The sequence below is a fragment of the Vigna radiata genome, unplaced genomic scaffold, assembly GCF_000741045.1.
Source record: "Vigna radiata var. radiata cultivar VC1973A unplaced genomic scaffold, Vradiata_ver6 scaffold_167, whole genome shotgun sequence".
Taxonomy (NCBI): Eukaryota; Viridiplantae; Streptophyta; class Magnoliopsida; order Fabales; family Fabaceae; genus Vigna; species Vigna radiata.
The window spans coordinates 15,515-33,240 of record NW_014542360.1 but is presented as its reverse complement, the minus strand read 5'-3'; positions in this window follow the sequence as shown (position 1 = coordinate 33,240).

Sequence of the window (17,726 nt, the reverse complement as noted above, 5' to 3'; positions counted from 1 at the left end):
TTTTTATTCAAACGTGGGTCAAAGGGGATGGTTGACTGGAGAATAAGCCGCGGTTCCCTGCTGAACCGCGACATATTCTTTCGTTTTATTTACGGAACTGCCACCGCGCACCATTATGCTGCGGTTTCTGGTGAACCGTGGCATAATGTGCGCTGTAAAAACCCAATTTTTTACTAGTGATGTGTTCTCTGCCTTAGCATCATCAGCTCTCCATCAGTGGTTGGCAGCTGCTTTTGCACTCTCTAAGCACCTTGTTGTATCAACCACGACTCCTCATTTAATTTCTACTGATTTTTCACGTTCCAGGTTCCTTGAGTCTTATTTAGATCATTCCCTGCCTCCACCAAGGCTGCCTCAGTGCCTGCAACTTCCTTCTCGTTGAACTCTACAAACTCAACAAATTCAGCAGCTGCATCATCCAAATTCTCATGGAAAATACTGTCAAGATCAGTGCCTAAATTGTCAACAGCAGCAGGGATGTCAAAATGCTCTATAGAATATGTTGAATCAAGATGATGAGGATGCACAAGGATATCAACAATAGTATTAATGATGGGTTCAATGGATTCAATTTTCAGCATATCAAAAGCATTAAAACCAATTTGAACCTCAGAGAACTCTATGGGAATGCTAAGTTCAGAATAAACCTGAGCTCTCTGATCATCAGCTGCCTCATCAGGGTCATTTCCATCCAACTTGCACATTATGAACTCTTCCTTGGCACCTGCAAAACTGTTAGAAGCAGAACATATGGCAGAATTTATTTCTTCACAAATTTTACAACCACCCCCAAGGCATGTACAACCAGTGAGTTTTTCATTGCCTAGCTCCACAGAATCTAAGAACTCAGCAAACTCAAGTTCAATTTCTAATCCTAAGTCAGTACAAGCATTTTCAAAATCAGCCATATCAACTTTCACATCATTAAACACTGCATATCTATCATCATACACATCAGATTCATCATTAAGCAGTGCATTTAAATCTGTGCAATCTTCAAAAACACTAGATGTAGGTATATGAACTTTCTCAATGGTAAATGATGCATTTGTGATAAGAGAATGACCAAAGCACGGAGTAAAATCAACAACTTCTACAGGCACATCATGTACATGATCAAACACATTGAAATCAATTTTAGGCTCACATACATCAGCATAAAAATCCATTTCATAGTATTGAAGAACCAAAACATGGTTGGCAGCTTCCCTCATTTTTTTTCAAATACTCTTCAGACTTTCTGAAATCANTTTGTACTTCAAGCACAGTAGGTTCAATTTTTAAATCAGAAGTACAATCAATTTCACAATGAGGTTCAATACTATCACCACCATCATAAAGTTCACATACAGGTTCAGAATCAACANATGCATCCATACAATCATCACTCATCAAAGAATTGGAATTATCATTGACAAAATTTAAAACAGAGTGTGAATTAGTGAAAGAAGGGTTAGAGTATACAGTTACANAGGTAGTTGGACACTTAATCTCTGGAAATTTTGAGGCAGCAGGTNCCATCAGTGGTGCTCCATTGGGTTCANCCCCTTTTTCCTCTTCAGCTCTCCCTGTCAGCTTCTTGATAGTAGATACCAATTGAGCCACTTGATCAGTCATTTCTTGAAAATCTGTTGATGGCAAATCTTGTTGCACTTGATCACATAATTGGTACTGCCATGGCTACAGCGATTGGAAATCCTCTTGCTCTGGCTCCTCATATTGGTTCAAAGGTGGCTGCTCATATACTGGATGAAAATAGGGTGGGGGTTGCTGCACAAAATTCTCCAGAAAAGACTCATAGAACAGATCAAAACCATGTGGTTGAGCATTATAAGGGAAAAAGAAATTATCAGATGCAGAAAAGTAACTCATGCATACCCAAGGCTCACTGGAGAAAACCAATCACAACACTAAGATCTCTAGCACAAAATTCAAACAAAAAATCTATGAAAGAAAAGAAAAACTATACAAAACTATATGAATGCAAGGCTAACTCTACACTCCTAAACTTAAGTCGCCAAAGTCCCCGACAACGACGCCATTTGTTGAAAGGCTTTAGGTCGCACAAAAGTCAACAAACCTAGTCCCCACTAATGTAGTATAGAGCTGACTAGGGATCAATCCAAGGACTTGGCAAAATCAAGTTTAGAATTATAGAATTAAACCTATTTTATTTATTTACTAAGACTAGGTGGGGAAAGAAAATATGAAACTAAAATCTAAAAAGAGAAACTAAAAGAATTAAAATCTAAGTAAAACTAATGGAAAAGTAGAAAGAAAACAATGCATGATATCTATCCTATATTATGGTAACTAATGAAATCTGTATTAACAAGACTAAGCTAATGCAATTAAAAGAATCTTAAAAACTAAAAAGAAACTAAAACAGAATTCACAATCTAAAATTCAAGTAATAAGAAGGAAATCCTAATTTGGTAATTAACTAAGTGAATGAATAATAAGGACTATCATGGGAATGAATGCTAAGAAAGAAATTAAAACAGTAACTATGAAAGAAAATTTGAAAATCTAATAACACGCAAAATCAGAATTGAAATGCCCAAATCAAACTAATCAAACAACAATGGAACAGACTTCCTAAAATACAATTCTTAATCATGCAATACCGAAATCAAATGCTGAAATCATAAAGGAACAGTACCCGAATCTAAAGCAACTCAAAATCTAATACTGAAATGAAAAATTAATCAATGTTAAAACAGAGAAAGTAAAATCATGTGCAAGAATCAAAATTGAAAGAACAAAAGCATAAAATTTGTATTGAAATCTGAAGTCGAAAGTACAAGATACCAGAGTCCATGAATACTCCAATGCCTGTCACCCAATGGAATAATCCAAGAACCCCAGTGCAAGAGATCAAAGGTTCTACACTACAAAAGCTGAAAATTCTAAAACTACAAGCAGAGAGAATTGGGAACCTAGCCTAAGCAAGGTATAGAGCTAGAGCAGTGTCTGTCACCCACCACTTGTACCTATTCTATTTTACAAAACTCCTTTATATACGAGAAAACAGAAACGGAAAAGATGAAAAGAAGGGGAAAGGGGCGAGAATCCGAAACAAACTTGGAAGCTTCTTGATTCAACTCCTTCAACTAACTCTGACTGCGATAACTTCACTTTGTTCTCTAACCGACAATCCAGTTCAGCACAACTCACTCGACCGAACAACACCTTGGGCTGGCTTCATTTGGGCCATGGAGCTCGCGCCAATGCTTCACTGCAACACTTCTTCTTTTGCACTTGAGGAACCCTAGCTCGAGGGTTGAGAGAATTTGGGGAAAGAAACTTCAATTGATTTTACCCCTTTTCGCACAAATGATAAGGACTCAGCAGCTCTGCCCCATTTTCGCAGCATGAAACGCTGCGTTTCACTTACTCAGCAAATGGGCTTCAGTCCAACTCCAGTGCCAACCTTTTTCAATTACTGCTAACTAGCTCATCTCAGTTTTCTTCTCTGTGCAGCAGCCCCTAATGCATTTTCTTCTCTTGCTTCAGCTACTGCCAGAAAATCACAACATTGGGTTCAACGTTGGCCCATTAGTGATCTGGCCCAATATTTTTTTCTTCAGCATCTTCCCACTTTTATCAATTCCTGCAACAACAAAAATTAACTCGNAAAAGAAAATGAAAAATAAAGCTAAAAAAAAATTGAAATTTTATTTTTAATTTTATGAATATTTTTCTAACAAGAGAAAACACCTAATTATTTAAAATCTTACTTTATTTAACTAAAAAGAGAAAATTAACACTATTTCTATTTAAAACCTATTTTTATCCTAATTACTCTAAATTACCTTAATTCTAGAAAATTAAAAGCTAAACTATCCTAAAAGAGGAATATTAACATACAAAAATGGGGAAAAATAGAGAGTTAACATTCCCCAACAACCTAGGGTTTAGTTCACCATTATGATGGTGAAACTAGATGAAATACAATGGAAGAATGGAAGAAATAACCCTAAACTTGGTAGATTGAAGCCTAAGCATCCAAGGAACCTCCTCCAAGGTGTGTGGAATAGCTCTGGACGTTTCTCTATGCCAAAAAGATTACATTTTTATTCGCACTAGGGCTATATATAAGCCAAAAAGATAACAGAAAGATTACAGAATCTAAGCTAATAAAAACAGACAACCGCCCAGGCACCTAAGTAAACCGCTCAGCGGTTTCCCCTTTAGCCGTTGGACCGCTCAACAGTCATTTTTACCGTTGAGCGGTTTGCCCTTGATCGCTCTGGACGCTCAGTGGTCCATTCTAGCGCTCAGCGGTTCACTTGACCCTTCTTTTCATCCTTTTCCCTCCTCTTTCACTGGTCTAAGTCCACCTTACTTCACTTCTATCTTCAATTCTCCTTAAAACCCTGCAAAACAATGTAAAAACAAGCATAATATCTATAAAACCAACTTTTGACTCTCTCATGGCTCAACTAAGTGTTTTACTTGATTTTAAGCTCATTCTATGTCATAAAGGGTGTGTTTTTAGACCGTTATCATGCAATTCAAATTGTAATCTTTTGGCCAGCAGAGACGTCCAAAGCTGTTCTACACACCTTGGAGGAGGTTCCTTGGATGCTTAGGCTCCAACCTTCCAAATTTAGGGTTTATTCTTCCATTCTTTCATTATTTTTCATCTAGATTCATCATGTTCATGGTGAACTAAACCGTAGGTTGTTGGGGAACAATGCTTATCTTTATCAATTTTTGGGTTCCTTACCTGTGCTTAATGCTTTTATCGTTTAACTCATTCGGTAAATGTTGTTTGTCTTTATTGATACGGAGATGTACGGTAATGTCATGAACTGGGGGGAATTCCTTGATTATGCTAATACCACCTAGAGATAGGGGTAGGATGATCAATTGTATTTTGCTTCTATTTATCATGCATTATTGGTTACTAGGGGAGGCTAGAGATAGCAAGCCAATAATTGGTAATAGGCTCTTTTCGCCAAGAGATTGGGTTTAGGGTAGACTAAGAAATTTTGCATGACAATATGATAATAAAGCAAATTAAACAAGAAAAGTAGATAGATGAGAGTTATTGGGTCAAATCTGAACCCTCGCAACAAATCCATCTCATATTATCAACATCATCCATCCACTTTTGTGTTTAACCTCAATTGATCAAATTGCATTCATGTTTATTTTTCCGTACTTAATATTCAAAAATCCCAAAATATTGTTCTTATAGTATTAATTGGTAAAGCAAAAGCGCAACAGTTTAATGCCATGAGTCTCTTGGGAAAACGATACTTGGACTTACCATTTTATTATTACTTGATACGATCTGGTACACTTGCCAGAGTGTTAACAACCGCTGAGCGAAATTCATCAAGGTTGGGGGTTTTTGGGTTTTTGTGATGCTTGGATGCTGAGGGGCCATGTTTTTCCTCAATATTGGACTGTTTGATTTTGGAAATATAGTTGATGATATGTTAACCTTTAAATGATAAATTTCTGTGATATTCTTGGATTTATTTGATACAGGAATGTCATCCTCAAGAAGAGTGAAGACCATAGGCAACAAGAGGAAGGAGCCAGAAAGGCCAAGGAGATTCTATTCTTCTCGATTCCTTTCGAAGAAGCATGAGAAGCATTACGTGACTGTACAGGAGAGACGTTTATTGATGGAGAGGAAGGCCATGTATATTCCAGACTTGGCACCAGAGTGTCGAATGGAGATTGAGAGGTGAGGCTGGGAGAGATTGACCTCACCTATCCTGTACCAGCTAGCATTGAGTCGGTGAAGGAATTCTATGCCAATGCCATGCCTAGAGAAGGAGTAGCAGCTGGAAGATACATGAGCTATGTGAGGGGACAGATGACCCCGACACCATCAACAGCTTCTTGGGTACTGAGTGGCCAGGAGAGTAGTGTAGGTATGCTGCTCTTACAGGGGAGTACAAGGATTATGAGGACATCGAGAGGGTGATGCGTATCCTTGGGAGACATTTTCAGAGGAACCCTAATGGAGCATCAGTCAACTTCATTAGAGCATATTTGACTCCCCTAGCGAAGTACTGGATGGCATTCACTCATGCCAACATACAGCCATGCTCTCATGTCTCCGACATCACTATGCACCGGATTTTATTCATCTACTGCATGCTGAGGCAGATGGACGTGAACGTTGGTGAGATCATCGCCAACGAGATTCAGAGCTACGCTACTATTGTTAGTAGCAGGACACCGTTGAGACATCTGCCCCTAATCACATACTTGTGCCAGCAGGCTGGGGTGAACACTGTAGTTCCACCTTATGAGTGGTCGAGGAGGGCTATAGATGCCTCCTATTATCGTCAGTTTTGTGGAGGTGACAAGCCAGTCGGAGCAGTTCCTAGGAGAGCAGCAGTTCAACAGGAGGATGCACTTGCAAATGCACCGGCACAGCACGTTGAGCCTTTCTAGATGAGGGACATGTATATATCCATAATGAAGGATAGGATGGAGTCTCTTCGCAAAGGGCAGGTAGTTACTGCAGAGATGATTATAGGATTGTACGACATGCCACCAGTGCATAAGTGGACTATGGACGAGTTTCATAGTACGATAGCTTGGCCTCAGGAGCAGGCACAGGGCAGCGGGTCTGGAGCAGCTAGAGAACCAGGCAGAGATGAGGATGATCAGGAGGATGATGATTTTGAGGATGCACAGGAGGGTGAGGAGTATGACTCAGATGAGGACATGGACTGATAAGGCATCTATTGATGGATGCCTGTACTTGGACAGGGGTTTCTCATTTTCTTTTTTATTTTGAGTGAAAGATTTGATAAATTAATGAAAGTCTATGACTCCAATCGAGCAACTGATCAAGCTACTGTTAGGTCACTAGAGATGCAAATTGGACAACTGTCAAAAAGAGTAGAAACCACTGAAAAGAACCAGTTTAGGGCTAATAATCATGTTAACCCTAAGAAAGAATGCAAAGCCATGGTGACAAGTGATAAAAGAAGGGCTGAAAGGGAAGTTGTAGAGATTGGAAGCAGTGATCAAAAGGAGGAAGGTGAAGCCATTGAGATTAGCAGCAACAGTGAAGGAGAAGAAGAAGAGGAAATGAGAACTAGCATAGTGAGCAGAAAAGAGAAATTTATATCAAATGACTATTTTGCTTCAATTATTAAACAGATTCTTGCAAGAATGAAATTTTACCTTGGAGATATGATAGATTTAGATGAAGATGATGATGAGCAGGAATTTGAGATTCAACCTCCGAGGAATTATCCTCTTAAAGTAAAAGATCCAAGGTGCTTGAATTTGACATGTAAGATCAATGGTGTTGATATAGGAGAAGCAATGTTAGATTCTGGATCTAGCATTAACATGATGCCCGTGAGTTTTTTTAAGAAAATTGGAGGGTTTATGTTAAAACCATCTAATCTCACAGTGACAATGGCGGATGGTTCAGTTAAAACACCATTTGGCATGGTGGAAAATGTGGTTGTACGGGTGGAGCAGCTAGAATTTTTAGTTGATTTTATCATCATGAGCATGGAAGATGAGGAAAGAATTCCAGTAATTCTTGGAAGACCTTTCATGGCAACATCCAAGATGTCTCTTAGTGTCCATGATGCAAGGATCATGATGAGAGACAGAGAGAATGTATTCTTTTATACTGGCTCTAAAGAGAAAAGTACTAGAATTAAAAAGAGAGCCAAACATAAAAAGTCAAGAAGAGAAGTTGCACCAGAGAACAACACATCAAGTACTAATTCTAATAGTTGTAATGTTTTGCAGGTACCTAAAGATGAGGAGGTTGACAAAGGAGGCATTATCCACTCTGAATATACACCATTTCCAATAGGAGCACAAGTGAGATTCAAGAACAAGAAGTGGCTTGTTATTAAGATTCGGGAAGATGGCAAGCTGGAAATCAAGAAACCATTCACAAGAGCCATAAAGAAAGTGGATAGAAAGCAATTGATGAGTTGGGTTGATGAAGATCCCAACCGGGATGGAATGAATTGATTATATCTAAATCCCACTTTGTATAAACATTTGTAGTTTTAGGATTATTTGATTTTGTACATGTACTTTGTTGAATTTTTGAACAATTTTTTTTTTGGGAAGCATCTACTGAGGGATGCTAAATTTTTTATGTATCTACTGAAGGATACAAGGTAAGTACACCTACTGATGGGTGTTGGAAGGATAAGCACATACTGAAGAGTGCTAAACAGGTTTGGGTCAGGCTCGTGACGTTAAACAAGTGCTACGTGGGAGGCAACCCAGTTGATTATTTTTTTTTTAATCCTGTGTTAAGTGCATTGCATGTTAATGATTGCATCTGAGAGGGGAAAGGCATATATTTGAAAAATTGAAGGTTGAAATTGAGTGCTATAAGGAAATATTACTCTAAAGAAAGCAAAAAAAGAAGAAGTGAAATTAAGCGCAGACCGTTGAGCAGTCTATTTTACCGCTGAGCGGTTGCGGCGCTGAAGGTCTTAGTTTTGCTTAAAAGCTGAGCAGTTTTTCAAATTTTTGACATTGAAACCCTTCTTTGTATTTCGCCTGAGCGGTCTCCCTAAGCCCTAACACTCTTCTTTCACTTTCAAGAGCTTTTTAGAGAGAATTCCTCACTTTCTCTTCACCCACTCACCAAAAATTCAATTTTCTACCATTGTTTTGTGAAATTTTGGGGTTTTTGGTTGAGGGCCTTGCATTGGAGAAGATATCCATCATAAATTAAGCAATTTTTCTGCAAGCAGTCACAATCTTCACTCAAGTAAGTATGCATATTCATGTTTGGGGTTTCTAATTTGGGGATTTGTTGATGAACATGCTTAGGAACATGATAAATTAGGGCTTTTGATTTCTATGCATGAATTCATAGAATAGGGACTGCTTGATGAAATTAGCAAAAGAGTAGAGATTAGGATCATATAGGAAAGGATTTTGAAAAACCCTAGACGCCACCGCTAAGCGGTCTGTTTTGGTGCTGAGCGGTGGCGCGGCTTGAGGCAAACTGCCTGGGCGGTCTTCATGGACGCTGAGCAGTCTACAGCTGTTTTGCCTAAATGTCAAAATTTTTTATGTTTGTGTGTTGAAGAGCCCTGTTTTTCCTCAAGAATTGTATGATATGATGATGCACTAACCTCTAATGATGTTTCTGTGAATTTTGTTGGATGAATTTGATTTATGCAGGAATGTCTACCTCAAGAAGAGTTAAGACAATGGGCAATAAAAGGAAGGAACCAGAGAGACCTAGGAGATATTATTCTTCGAGGTTCCTGTCAAGGAAACATGAAGAACATTATGCTACAGTCCAGGAGAGGCGACTGCTGATGGAGAGAAAAGCCATGTACATCCCTGACTTGGCTCCAAAGTTTGGTTTGAAGATTGAAAGGTGAGGATGGGAGAGACTGACGACATATCCAGCACCAGCCAGTATTGAGTTGGCAAAAGAGTTCTATGCTAACACCTTCCCGAGAGGAGGAGTGTCCGTAGGGAGGTACATGAGCTATGTACGTGGGCACTTGATCAGTTATGATCCTGACACCATTAACGTTTTTCTAGGGACTGAGTAGTCAGGAGAGTAGTGCAGGTATGCTGCTATACTGGGGGAGGCCAGGGATTATGAGGATATGGAGCGAGTAATGTGTATCCCTGGGAGGCATTTTTAGAGAAACCCTAACGGAGCACCGGTGAATATCCTTAGGGCAGATTTAACTCCCCTAGCTAAATACTGGATGGCATTTACTCATGCCAACATTCAGCCATGCTCTCATGTTTTCGATATCACTTTACATCGGATCCTGGTTATTTACTGTATGCTGAGGCAGATGGACGTGAACGTTGGTAAGATTATTACAAGCGAGATTTTGAGCTGCGCCAACACTATGAGCAGCAGGACGCCACTGGGACATTCGTCCCTAATTACATATTTGTGCCAGTAGACGGGAGTGGATACTACAGTTCCACCTTTCGAGAGGCCGAGGAGAGCTATTGATGCCTCATATTTTCATCAGTATTGTAGAGGTGACGAGCCAGCCGGAGCGGTCCCTAGGAGACGTCCTAGGAGGGTAGCAGCGCAGCAAGAGCATGAGCCTGCAAATGCGCCTACATGTCTATGATGGAGGCGAGGATGGAGTCCCTTTGCAGAGGGTAGGTGACCACTGCCGAGATGATCATAGGACTTTATGACCAGCCACCAGTGCACAGGTGGATTATGGATGAGTTCTATAGTGTGATGGCTTGGCCTCAAGGGCAGGCATAAGGTAGTGGGTCCGGGGCAGCTGGGACCTCAAGCGGACAGGATGATGACTAGGAGGATGAAGACTTTGAGGATGCCCAGGAGGAGGAGGAGGAGGATGACTCAGTTGAGGATCTGTGCTGATGGAATCTACTGATGGATGCCAACATTTGGACAAGGATTTTTCTTTTTCTTTTTCTTTGTTCTTTGAATTAGTAGTATAGGTTGAATTTATGTTTGTGTCTATGCTTGGCTTGTACACTGATCTTGATGATGGTTCAATTTTATTGCATGATGAGTTATTTACTACTGATGATTGATTGTGGATGATGATTGAGAATGTGTGAATGTTGATATCCAGGTTGATGGTTCACTAGCTATGTGAACAAATGAGTAAGTAATTCATGATTGTGATTTTGATGCTAAGCAGGATTCATGTGAGAAGTGAGAAAGCATGATTGTGTGAAGTATTGAGCTTCAGAGCTTTATTATTGTGTGTACTGTTTACAGGGAATCATGGATGATATTGACTTAATCTTGATAATTGATTGAATTGCATGTGTATGTCATATGATCAAGGCCATGTTTGGAAAGCCCTTACTTAGCCAAATTTTCACCCAAAGAATTTTAAGTGATATACCCTTTTTGAACCTTGGCCTTAAACAGTATAAAAACCCTTGTTTGAATTGATTTACCTTGAGTTAGGGTTGAAAATAATTATATATGTTGAAAAGGTTCAAGTTTGGGGTTGTATGGAGAAACTAAAAGGCAAAAAGAAAAAGCATTGAGTTCAAAAGATGAAAAAGAAAAATGCATGAGAAAGAAAAGAAAAGAAGAAAAGAGAAAAGCATGTAAAGTGAACTCAATGTAAAATGAAAAAGGGAAAAAGTTGGGAATGAGTGAGATTGGTTAAAAAGAGAGTGTGCTTGAACTTTAAATGATGATTTAAACTCTCTTAACTCAAGGATTTTGTATTCTAGAAAAAGCAATTTTCTTGATAGCCCAGCCACAATACAAGCCTTGGAAAAAGTCCTTGTGAGGACATGTGCATGTAAAGATTTTGATTGTTTTAGATGAATGACAATATTGTTTTATGTGACATGTGAACAGTAGAGAGAAGAGTGACCTCCTAAACACTTGAGAGATTGAGTGAAACACTTGCTTAGTGAGAATTGTTACATCCATATTTATATCTATGCTTAGTTGATTGATCATTCATGAACAAAAACATCTGTTGGGAAAAGATTGATTATGTGAACTAAATTGGACTGAAAGCATGCATACATCTTTGTAGGAATCCACTGAAATTTGAATTGTATAATAACTTGTCATGAGAAAAAGGAGTTTTGAAAAGTGTGAATTATTTGATGAAGAAGTGGAAAGCCAAGTTTTGTTTTGTTTGCTTGAAGACAAGCAAAGTTCTAAGTTTGGGGTTGTGATAATAGTCTAAAAACCATTATTTCAATGCTTTAATTTGATAGTAAAACACACCCTTTATGGCTTAGAATGAGCTCTAATCAAGTAAAACACTTAGTTGAGTCTCTTGAGAGTCAAAAGTTGGTTTTAGAGATATTATGCTTGTTTTGCATTGTTTTGCAGGGTTTTTAGATGAATTAAAGGTGGAAGTGAAGTAAGGTGGACTTAGACCCATGAAAGAAGGAGAAAAATGATGAAAAGAATGGTCAAGCAAGTCGCTGAGCGCCAGAATGGTCTGCTGAGCGATTAGAGCAATTAGAGTGAAACCGCTCAGAGGCAAAACTGACTGCTGAGCGGTCAAAGCGGCACAAGGCAAACCGCTAAGCGGTGAATTTAGGCGCCTGGGTGGTTATCTGTTTTTTTAGCTAGATTTAATCTTTCTGTTATCTTTTTGGGCTTATATATAGCCCAGTGCGAATTAGAAGGGGATTCTTTTGGCAGAGAGAAACATCCAGAGCTATTCCACACACCTTGGAGGAGGTTCCTTGGATGCTTAAGCTCCAATCAACCAAGTTTAGGGTTATTTCTTCCATTCTTTCATCATATTTCATCTAGATTCACCATGATTATGGTGAACTAAACCCTTCGTTGTTGGGGAACAATGTAATCTTTTGAAACTCTCATATATTGAAATTCTTATTTATTTCATATGTTTGTCATATACTTGTTTATCAATTGTTGGGTTCTCATCTATGCTTAATGATTTTATTGTTTAACTCATTCAGTAAAAGATGTTTGTCTTTATCAATATGGGGACATACGGTAATGTCATGAACTGGTGGGAAATTCCTTGGTTATGCCAATATCGCCTAGGGATAGGGGTAGGACGGTCAATTGTAGTTGTTTCCGATCGCATTGCATTATTGGTTACTAGGGGAGGCTAGGGATAGCATGCCGGTAATTAATAATAGGCTCTTTTCACCAAGGGATTGGGTTAAGGGTAAACTAGAAAGTTTGCATGACAATTAGATAAATAAGTGAAGTAAATAAGAAGAGTATATATATGAGAGTGGATAAGATGAAATTGTAAACCCCAACAACACCATTCATCCATAGTTTCTCAAAACCAATTGAATCAACTGCATTTGCAAGTTTATTTTTGTTCTTTGCATATAACCACAATATTTATTCTTTTCTCAAGTCTTACGCGATTTGTTTACATGAAAGTTAAGGCCTAAGAGTCTTTTGGGAAAACGATACTCGGACTTACCCGTTTATATTACTTGATAACGATCTGGTACACTTGTCAGGCACTTAAAATTAGGCTTCTTATATACACCAAGAGGTGGGGGGGGGGGGGTGAATTGGTGTTGATTCAAAATTAAAATCTTTTCGCAATCTTGGTATGAAAAATTCAAAGCTTTTTATCTTTCCTTGAAATGCAAGTTATTGAAAATGTAATGCAGCGGAAAAACGCAGTTGATTGCCTAACAGATATAGTCGGCTGGAAAATAAAGAGTGTAGGGATCAGAAAATTCAAACACTGTTTTTATAGAAGCACCACGCAAACATATAATGGTTGCGGTTTTTACAAAAAGGAATTTATAGAAGCACCACGCAAAAATATAAGTATCCTCTCTAACCCAAAACCAAATATAGTTGCACACATAAAACCAGAATTGCAGTAAGAATCCCCTCTCTTGAATCTGCACCCACATCGAACAATCTTCAACGTGTCACCAACACTCTTCACAGGATGTCAAGCCTATCACAGCAAACTTCACAGGTTGCCAAGCCTATCACAAAAAACTTCACAGGTTGCCAAGCCTACAATAAAAAACCAGCAGTTTTTCGCAGGATGTCAAGCCTATCAAGATTTTAGCATAGTCGAATCCATCAACAATGTATTTGACTGGACTATAACTTTGTCAGAACACATATAAGTTCAGAAGGTGCCTTTGATCTTTTCTTTCAGAAATGTGTAATGATTAAAAACATTTTACCTCACATTTCAATACAAGCATGTTCCACAAATATAACACTCAATCAAGCATAGGAACATACAATGTAATTCAATCAAAACATGTTCAACAGATATGACAAACTTTACAGAATAAGAACATGTAATACTAGAACATATGCACTATTATTAAACACTGAGTTGTCATCATCAAAAACCGGTTTGATATAGAGTTTGTGTTTTCAACAATTTCAACAATCTTCCCCTTTTTTTATGATGCACAACCATGATTAATAAGTCAACCATGTTTGTACAGTTCCATAGCAGACAGAGTAAAACACATATATCAGAAACAATTACACAGTTACTCTGCATATTCAGCAAAAATATCAAGCAGATAAAGTATGATGCAGCAACTCTCCCCATATAGACTTGCTCTCATACACTCATGTAATACTCTCCCCCTTTATGCATTAACAAAAATGGAATGCTCAGATATTTATGCAGTTTCAGAAACAACAGAGATCATCAAAAAGATATGCAATGTATGAAGTACAATGATGCTCTCAAAATCACAAGTTCATCACAAAACAAAGTAAACTCCCCCTAGAATATAGATGTGTGATGAAACAATGTGTAATGTAGTGATACTCCCCTTGTCATTATGCATGAATTTCAAAACCAGTTTGAGTGCACAATGCAGAATATCACAAGTTAATCAACAGATTGAGCACATATTTGTATCATAGTCAAACTATCAATCCACATATATATGCAATGATACAAATATCAACAATCTCATAATATTATCTCAATTTGATTTTTAAACATGATAAGATCAGAGATAATAGCGAAATAAAGATGATTTTAAGCAAACAGTAAAGATAGAATCAAATTCCAAAATTGGAATTGTTAACCCATATAGACGCAGTCGAATGCATTAAATCATCAGTCGAATGCCTTGCTTTGTGGTTGTTGAATTCCAAATGTAAATCCTCAAAGCAATGTCCTTCCTACAAAACCTTTCACAAGCCTTTTCTAGATCAAGCATAGTGGTTAAGCAAGAATTAAATCAATTGAATATAGAAGTTAATCTATAAAAATGCATGATAGTTATAGCATAATTGACTTCAATCAGAATAAAGTCAAATCAATCAGGCAGATAATCAGAATTCATTCAACCAGATTAAGTAAATGGATTGATTCAAACTACTGATTTTCATTTCCTTGGTTAACTGATATTACATTTGATAAGGACAACAAGGAAATACAAACAAAACATTAGAATCATCAAAAGATGGCTTTCTAAGCCATTCTACAAAATGAAGAACCTAGCTTTAGACTTGACACTCTTTTAATTTTTCTTTCGCTTCTTATTAATAAAGGTTTTGAGAATCATGTCACTTGTATTGTTTTCTGATCTTGTTTCTTCACTATCATCATTGCTTCTTTGAGATGATTTTCCAGAGGAGCTAGCATCTTCAAAATTTTCATGTCCTTGGTTGTTGTTTTTCTGCTCACAAATCCACCTTTTAATCTTAGCTAGTTCTTGCAGAACAATCCTTTCAAATTCATTTCTTCCTTTGTACTGGTTTAATCAAGAGGATGATGGTGTGTTATTGTCAGCAGAATTTTCATCTTTGTATTTCCATCCTTCTGAGGTTTTCTCCATGTGCATTAAATGAAGAACAGTTTTGTCCATAAGACTTGAACCTTGATATTGTTCACTTGACTCACCAATGCATTCCACACCACAGTAAATCAGTATTTTTGAAATGAAAACACAGTAAGGTAACTTTCCTGATTCTGATTTTGTAAATTTTAGCATGTTATCAGAAATTGTAGCAGGCCAGTCCACTTGAATATTCTCCTTTAAGGCTTTCAGTAGTTGTTAACATTCTGGCAAGTGTACCAGATCGTATCAAGTAATAATAAATGGTAAGTCCAAGTATCGTTTTCCCAAGAGACTCAAGGCACTAAACTGTTGTGCTTTTGCTTAACCAATCAAGACTTTAAGAACAAAATATTTTGGGGTTTTTCTGAATTTAAAGTACGGAAAAATAAATATGAATGCAATTTGATCAATTGAGGTTAAACACAAAAGTGGACGGATGATGTTGATAATATGAGATGGATTTGTTGCTAGGGTTCAGATTTCACCCAATCACTCAAGCAAACAAAACAAAACTTGGCTTTCTACTATTTCCTCCAATGGTTCAACACTCCTAAAATACATGACAAGAACTACTCAATTTCAGACCTTCAGTGAAATCAAATCAAGATGCATGCGTGCTTTCAATTTAATTCAGTTCACATATTTCTTAACAGATGTTACACTTTATGAATGACCAATCCACTAAGTAAAGATATAAGCATGAAATTTAGCAATTCTCACTAAGCAAGTGTTTCACTCAATCACTCAAGTGTTTAGGGTGTCACTCTAACTCTCTATTATTCACAAGGCACATGAAACAACATTGCCATTTATCTCAAACGATCAAAATCTTCACATGCAAATGCCATCACAAGGACTTTTCCAAGGCTTGTATTGAGGTTAGGCTAACACTAAAAATTGGTTTTTCTGGAATGCAAAATGCTTGAGTTAAGAGAGTAATCATATTGTTCAAACTTTATGCACAACTCCCTTTCTCACCAATCTCACTTATTCCCAACTTCTTCCCTTTTTCTTTTATTTTTACATTGAGCTCATTTCCATGCTTTTCCTCTTTTCTTTTCTTTTTCTCATGCATTTTTCTTTCTCAACATTTGAGCTCAATGCTTTTCAATGCCTTTCAAATTCCCTCATACAGCCCTAAACTTGAACCTTTTCCAGACATACAGTTAAGCTCAACCAAACTCAAGGTAAAGAATTTCAAAACAAAGGTTCTCATACTGTTTAAGGCTAAGGTTCAAAAACGGGTATAAGATTTCAAGTACTTTGGGTAAAAATTTGGCTTAGAGAAGGGTTTTCAAAAATGGCCTTGATCATATGACATTCACATGCGATTCAATCAATCATCAAGATTAAGGCAATATCATTAATGTTTTCCTGTGAACAATACATACAACAATGAAAACTCTTGAGCTCAATACCTCACACCACATGTTTTCTCACACATCATTCGTTCATACACCCTGCTTAGCATCATAACCACAATCATAATTCATCACACATTTGTTCACATAGTTAGTGAACTTTTTCACTGGATATCAACATGCAACACAACTCACTTATCATCCACGTCCAATCATCATTGAATAGACTTATCATGCAAATTGTTAAGTCAAACATTTTCAGAAAAGTATTCAAGCCAAACATACACACTGAAAATAAAAGTTCAACCTATTCTAAGAATTCAAAAATGCAAAAGTAAGAGAGAACCTAGGTTGCCTCCTAGTAGCGCTTGTTTAACGTCACGAGCCTGACCCAAACCTGTCTAGCACTTATCAGTAAATGCATACCTTTCCAACACCCATCAGTAGGTGTACCTTCATGTATCCTTCGGTAGATACCTGAATCCTCTAGCATCCCTCAATAGATGTTATCCCAGTAGCATTCATCAGTAAATGTCGTTAGCGACATCCATTAGTAGATGTTGTAGAAGCATCCATCAGTAGATGCTATAATACTGCCATCAGAAGCAACACATAACCAAAATAAAATAAAATAAAATCAAATCAAATCAAATCAAATCAAATCAAATCAAATCAAATTAAATCAAATCAAATTAAATCAAATCAAATCAAATCAAATGAAATAAAATAAAATAAATAGAATAAAATCAAATCAAATAAAATAAAGTCAAATAAAATAAAATCAAAACGAAATAAAAGATAAAAAATTCAGAAACTGGATTGCCTCTGTCAACACCCAATTTCGTCCAGGTGACTAAATAATAAGACTTGTTTTTATTTTTGTTTTTTCTTCTCTATCTTATGTTAGTTATACTTTATTTTATTTTATATATACTTTTATTTCATTTTCCTTATATATTACTTTATTTTGATTCTATTTTTTATTTTACGTGATTGTATATAATTATGTTACGTCATTATTCTAATTTTTACGTTAGTTTATTGTATTTTATTTAGTCTCTTTTAAAGAAAAAAAATCAAAAACAAGTGAGACGCAAGATCAGTTCTTTC